Source organism: Apteryx rowi, unplaced genomic scaffold, assembly GCF_003343035.1.
Source record: "Apteryx rowi isolate R43461 unplaced genomic scaffold, aptRow1 scaffold_391, whole genome shotgun sequence".
In the NCBI taxonomy this organism is placed as follows: domain Eukaryota; kingdom Metazoa; phylum Chordata; class Aves; order Apterygiformes; family Apterygidae; genus Apteryx; species Apteryx rowi.
In genome coordinates, this window is record NW_020450430.1 from 603,593 (window position 1) to 610,426 (window position 6,834).

Here is a 6,834-nt window from a genome sequence, read left to right on the forward strand (position 1 = left end):
TCGAAATCCCRCTGATGTCCTCCAGACCCTTCACCCACACAGGGTGCCCAAAACCATATCACGTATGCCTAGCCCCCCTTATCCTTACACCTCAGAAACTCGTGAACCATTTCACAAACCTTTTTGCTGTCCTCCATTTCTCCCAAAGCTGCTCTGCTGTAACTACAACATTGAGACAGGTCTGCATACATCAGCATAAGTTTCCAGCCTAAAAAAAAGAAGAGAGAATCAGCTCCCTATGCTTTAAACATCCAGACACCAGGGAGCACATGCCACCCCTTGACAGAAAACATCAATAGCACCTCCACCCCCTTATCACAGCTGTTTTCTGACTCACTTACCCTTTTCCTAAGGGTCAGCCACCACCTTCCAGTGCTTTCTCAGTTGATAAGAAATACTTAGTTGAACTTCCGTGCTCAGTCATTATGTTCTGTCTCTTCCAGAGCAACTAAAATCTCAATCTGTCTGCTCACACCATGCTGGACCCAGCCTCTCAGATCTAAGGATCTACACGGCTCCTCAGAAACCTTCTGTCCTCTCTGCGCTCGACCTCTCACCMGGCTGCCTCCTACCCGAGTGCATCATCTGCCCCCTCCACAGGAGAGGTGTCTGCCCTCCTCCACGAATCACTTGACTCCCTGTCACTGTGAGCTTAGATACTTCAACAAATGGGCAGAGGCACAGGCTTGGCTCCTCTGTGTCCTCTTCCTCCCCTCACCAGGGCCTCCTTCAGTACATTCCCAGTCTCTTTCCTCTCACTCACTCCTCTTAGCTCTTTCTGGGTTAGTCTTCATCGAGCTTCTCTCTGTCTAAGTGACAGGCTGCCAAACAGGCCAGCTCCTACTTACATAACACTTCACTTGACTGTTCCCGGGGGTGCAGCTTTGGGCCAATACGAGTATGAATGATCCCATTTCTCCTGCCCTGTCAGTGACAGTACCACATGGGTCAGCTCTGCTGTGGCTTCTCTTTACCCTATGGAAGTTAGCACCAGCAAAGGTGCTACATTTGTACTGCACAAAAACAAGAACTGTGTCTAGTCTACCTTTCATACATATATAGGCTCTATCAAGTCCTGTGCAATTTCTGGCATCCTTCTGAGCAACTGGAGCATGCAAGTGAAGAGGGAAGAGGCTGCTGAGCTGCTGTGCATTTTGATGAGCAGAAACTGCTTGCACAAGGGGCCACGTTCGTGAGGGCAGCCCTGGCCCTGGGCACTTGGCGAACACAGCTGCCTGGTGCAAGGCTCCAAGCTGCTTGTGACCCTCTTTGGAAAAACGCAAGGGTTCAGCTTTCTTTTGGCTGATAAAGTGGGTATTGTGAAGAAACCAGAAATACTAGTCCTGCTCAAAAGCTCTGCTGTGCCTCAGGCGAGAATACCAAAGCAGGATTCTCCCTTCAAATAGGAGTCCAACAGCCAGATATCCCCATGCAGTCCCAGGTGGAGGGCCCTGCTGGCTGGGAGTACACACAGTGCGTGACTCCAAGGAGAGAGGTGTGCAAGTGGGGACGGACAGACCCAGCAAGGCAATGTAAACCCCTGGGGATAAAGGGTTTGCTCGCAGGGCAGAACCAGAGAGATTTCAGCACCTGACTTCCCTAGGTGTAGCCTAGGTGGTCCCAATGCCTCTTTGAATTTGGCTCACCGAGAACATCAGCACCATCAGCAGGAGGTGAAAAACAAGGGAGAAGAACTGAATGGGCAGGTGTATACACACAAGCAGATGGAAGAAGTGGGTGCTCCAATACTGCTAAGACAAGCATTGAAGAAAGAGATAAAGTTTAAAGAGGACTAGAAAAAAACAGAAATTCTCTTTACGGTGCATGAGATCAAATATCACAGAGCAAGGGTAGGTCTGGGAAACTGAATCGCTGTGACTTTTCAGTGGGAGGAAGAAGCCCCTTGAGCTAAAAACCATGCTCCCATTTCCTGTCCTAGGCCACTGCCCACAGGCTCATGGCAAGCAACAATATCAAGTGGGAAACACCGACCTTAGTGGATATCAGTTTAGCAATCTCCAAGTCCAAGCAAACCCCAAATCCCACCAGAGCCCAGGGGATGGCCACTTTCCCCCTTGATTCCTGCTCCTCCTGTGCCTTGCCTCTTTTTTCTTTTTTTTTCTCCAAAACAAGATTGCTCAAAAATCCATAAATCTTCATTTGGAAATGCTACCAGGAGGCTGCATGGATGTCAGAGTTCAATTGTCCTGTTCTGCAGGAGATGATTGGATGTTTTTTCTAATAGTCCTTTCTAATTTGAAAACTACATTTAGTTTTTACATCTTTTACCTTTTCATTAAACAGTTTTTCCCTCATATTCTCTTTAAGAAAGGAAAGTGGAGGCTCTGCCGCAGAATTCTGAAAATGCTCATGTTTTTTAACATCATGCTCTGGCTCCTGAGGCCTTATGATCACTTGTGACCATGAAGAATTAGGAGAGGAGACACAGCTGTGAAGAAACCGCGGGAAGCCACTCTGCTCCATATTCAGCCTAAAGCCTTGCTGACTGGTGCTCGACTCAGAGCTAGGGATACACACATATCTCGCAGGAAGCCTCTAATAGTCTTCTCTACCCAGGTTCTCCCATTGCTGTATACAAGTTGTTCCATAGTCTGCAGCCCATGTGCTAAATAGTCCAAATTTGCAAAATCATGACTTCTCCTTACCAACTCCCTCATTTTGATACATTCCTGTCTTCACTTTTTTTTTGTTCCATCCTGTGTCCCCAGAGTCCTCCGTGAGCAAGAACTTGCTTCCTCCAAGTTGTAATGCTCCTCACTTGTTCACTCTCTCACAAGCAGAATCATTTTGGCCAGCAACCAGGATGGCAATGAGGGCCAGGCACATGCAGGGCAGCTGAAAAGTGCCTCAGCTTTGGGAAATCCTGCTGGGCTGTAAAAGCTGCCCACAAACCCAAATCAAATCAAGCAAGGCCTGCCTGATAATTCTTTGGCATAAGCCCCAAACTCAGTGAACTGCTTTTCCATACAAGTATTTCCAGGTGGGTTATTAGGTCCTTATCCCTTCCATCTTGTATCCTCTTGTGGTTGAAAATGGCATTCTTTAGAGCAAGCTATTTTTTAAAGGAAAACAATATTTTCCTTTACATTTCTGGTTCCTCTAAACCAGAGGATACTTTGCAAGACCCAAATTCTCCCTGCCACAACACATAGTGCTAAGGTGTCATCTCCCCACAATGTCTGTGCCCATGTTGGACTAGTTAGGGCTATAATCTACTTTTTTTTCAGGACATTGATAACTGGTATGACCACCAGGATGAACAGTTATGGTGATACAAAGGAGCTGTACACTGTTAAAACTAGTTTCCCCTCCTGCACTTTTATAGAAACATCATTGTAGCCACATTTGAGTCTCTGCTGCTTTAATTGTACTGGAGTGGTTAAAATGAAAGAGCTGAGCCAAGTCTGTAGTGCAGCTGTCTGCTGGCAGTGCCGTGCGGGTCAGGGGCGAGGAGGCAGCCGCCGGATCCATGGAGCTACCTGCCGTTGCGTTGCTTTGCTAGCTAGCTTGTTCCCATGTGTGCGCGCACAATGTTTGGGAAAGCTCAGCTTGGCCAGGAAAAGCTGCATCCGCATGAGGACCTCTGTGTCCGTGTGACACGCAGCAGAACTTTGCTTTCTTTCGGTCAGCAGGAGGCTGTTTTGCTGTGCGCCCAGCAATGAAAGAGGCAGTCAGGCAGTTTGCTGGACTTGTGTTGTTTTTACTGCGTTACCCACTGCAACAAAATGTGTCTAATATGGACAGGATTATTAAAAATGGAGCCCAGGTGCAAGACTTGCAGTTCTGTGACTCACTATTGCATGAGAGGAGCGGGTAAGGAAATGGTGGGGTTTTTGTTTGAAAATTTCCAAAACAACAAACTAATATGTTTGTTGATTTGAGTCTCTGGGGTCTTGGCCACAGTAGAAAATGAAGAGAGGTGGAGACAGAGTGGTACAAAACCCGAAGCGTTTCTGTCAGTTAAGACAAAATGTTTCACTCTGAGAAACTTTCAGACCATATGGTTTTGAAAGGACATGTGTCTTTGAAAAAATACCTTGCCCAGTAAAATCTGGCCAGGCAGTGAGTGATTTGGTTTCGAAGCAGCCCCATCAGCGAGACCTTACACTGCAGGGCGGACTGGAGGGCTCACCAGCAGTTGATGGAGGCAAGAGCCAACAAGGATTTCTTTCACAGTGGTGCCTGGGAGAGGCAGGTGTCCATGGGAGCCCTGCTGGCTGCTGCTGCCTCAGCAAGCCCATCCTCCCCGTTCAGGAAGGTGAAAAGGGCCACGCAGGCGCAGCACGCCAGCATGACTCACGGTCCCCGTCGCACCCCCTCGCTGGACACACTTCCTTCCAGCATCCCCTCCCAGGGTGGATTCCCGACACCTCCCACTCCTGATATCTTAAGGTTTTTTTCCAAAGTCAGCCCAGCCCACTCCTGCTGGTGGCCGGCCAGCTGTAGCGAGCTGCGCTCAGCACTGCTGCCTGCGCTCACGGTTGGGCCAGGCGCTGCGCCAGTGCTCCTGCGTTTAACCTGCTCATTGCAGCTGATGAGACCTGGTGAGGCAATGATCAGAGCCAAGCTGGGCTCCAGCACAACCTGGGGTCTGTGAAGTCCTGGAAAACCTGGAGAGCCCTGTGCGGTTGAGGGAAAGTGAAAACAGGGCAGGAGCTGTTGCAAAGATGTTAGTCTCCCTCGCATATAAAAGCCCCACCCAAGTTTCACTCCTCACTCCCCTTTTCATATTAGAAAACAAACAAAACGGAAAAAAAATCAACATTTGCTACTGTGTGTTGCCCTCGCTGCCATGTGATCCAGGCATGTGATTCAGTTGTTGATACTTGTTTTTTTTATAGGATCAAACTCGTAGCTGCCGTAAAAGCCTGTGTAACTTGTCAGAGCAATTCTCTACTCTGGCAAGTTACACAAGCTGTGGAGCTGCTCTCTGCCCCGGGGTGTCCTACCTCCCCCTGCTTTCTCCCTGCATGGGAGACTCCTCCTCTCCGTCCATCTTCAAAGGCATCAGCTCGACTCATTTTTAGGGAAATAGGCAGGATTCTTCTTAGCTGCACTATGGGACATGGTGAGATGCCTCAATGAGGCAGCAGTTTCTTTTGACCTTTCCTCCCTTTGGAAGTGTTGCTCACATAAGAGGGAGCTTGAGCCTCCACTGATATATAAAAAAAAAAAGAGAGAGAGAGAGAGAGAGAGACTGGGATTGCCAGCCTGCAACGTGCTCTGTATTTGATTTCCTCTTGCAGTCTGCACGGATCTGCCTGCCTGCACAGATCCGTTTAGTCATGTTGCACAGCTGGGCTGGATGGGGCTGTTTGCTGCAGGACTGGTGCTCGTTCCCAGGTCTCCTCAGGGATCAGATGTTTGCTGTGCTGGGGAGCCGGCATGCTGTAGCTGGGCCCCTTGCCTCCCATCCAGCATCCTTTGTCTGAATTCGGTTGGCGGTCGGGGGCTCCGGAGGATGAGGGGGGACTGTGCAGAGCTTGCATAAGAAACCAAGTTTTAGCAAGGGGACTCCCTTTTACTGAAGGGCTGGAAATAACCATGGCCCTACCTGTGTTGTCTTTCAGTGGCCAGTGTGCTCTGGAGTGGGCCAGCCTGCCTCTCACTTCTCAACGGGTCTCATGAACAACGGAGGGAGCCTCTGCTTTGGTGGCTGCCTTTGCTGCAAGAGATGGGCCACGGCTTTGGGGTACCTTTATGATTCTCCGCTACTAGAGCTGACCTGGGACCAGTCCAGCACCTGATCTCGGATGATTTATGGCCCTGGAGTGCAGCCACAGCCTCATGGTTACAAAGGCATATGGACGTGGCTGGGTGCTGCCCTGTCCCTCCAGAGCACATGGGCGAGGAAGTGCAGGAGGTGTGAAATGCTGGTGCTTGCCGTTGTGGTAACTGTTCATCACCACCTCTGTGGGTTATTGAAGATGAAAGACATAGTGTGAACACTACTGAGCTCCCCTACTTGCCCAAAATCCACACGTGCCTCCAGGTGATGCAAACCCTTCCTGGGACTTGACTGTAATTACAAATGAACTTTTTGTTCACGGTAGTAGGTGCCAACTCTTCTTATGGGGTTTAGCTATTCCATACAGTTGTTCCTTGTAGCTGGGGATGGCCCCTCCTCTCTTTCTCCAGGGCTCACTGTCGTTAGCTCCTGGTTGGAGTCTACCACCTGCTGACGCTACTAGTCTACGGAGATACTAACTTGTTTTTTAAGTAGAGATCGGGCATAACAGTCGTTCAATGATTCAGTGATCTCTGTCTCCCCTAGACAGAAAATGTATCTCTGCCCAACCAAAGCCACTCTGCAGACAGCAAATGTTCACCTTTGCTATATGACAAGGGTATAGACTGTTGCTATGCTCTCCCTGTGCTGTGTGACTTTAGCTAGGATGTTTAGCTATGTATTTCTCAATAGAAATAAACATACTATTTTCTTGAAGATGGTTTATTTTGTTTCTATCAAACATAAAGCCTGGAGGCAACAGTGGACAAAGTGCTTGCTCTGCCTGTTCCCATGTTTCCTGTCTTTTTACTTTGCTGCAGTATCTTCTCTCTATTTAAAAAGGTATCTTTTTGATCAATAGTATACAGAACAACTATTGACCAAAGCCATTTTTCATACTGACTGGATTTGAGCTGGACAGTCACAGATTCTAAAACCCATTGCAAACTCCTTGAGTTGTCCCAATCTTCATTAAAAAATCTGGTGTTAGTGCTTTTCTATTTAAAAAAAATTTTTTTTAAACTTCAGAGATTATATTTGGGAAAAAAAATTACTTTTCATGATGGTTCTAACTGCCAGAACCA

General features: G+C 48.2%; 1 long non-coding RNA gene across 1 annotated transcript; it reads left to right on the plus strand.

The window, feature by feature from the left end:
- The first annotated feature begins 4,871 nt into the window (after window positions 1-4,871).
- LOC112970344 lies at window positions 4,872-6,466 on the plus strand. Its single transcript, XR_003254964.1, has 2 exons — window positions 4,872-5,089; window positions 5,592-6,466. It is a non-coding gene; the product is annotated as an uncharacterized LOC112970344 (long non-coding RNA).
- Window positions 6,467-6,834: the final 368 nt, after the last annotated feature.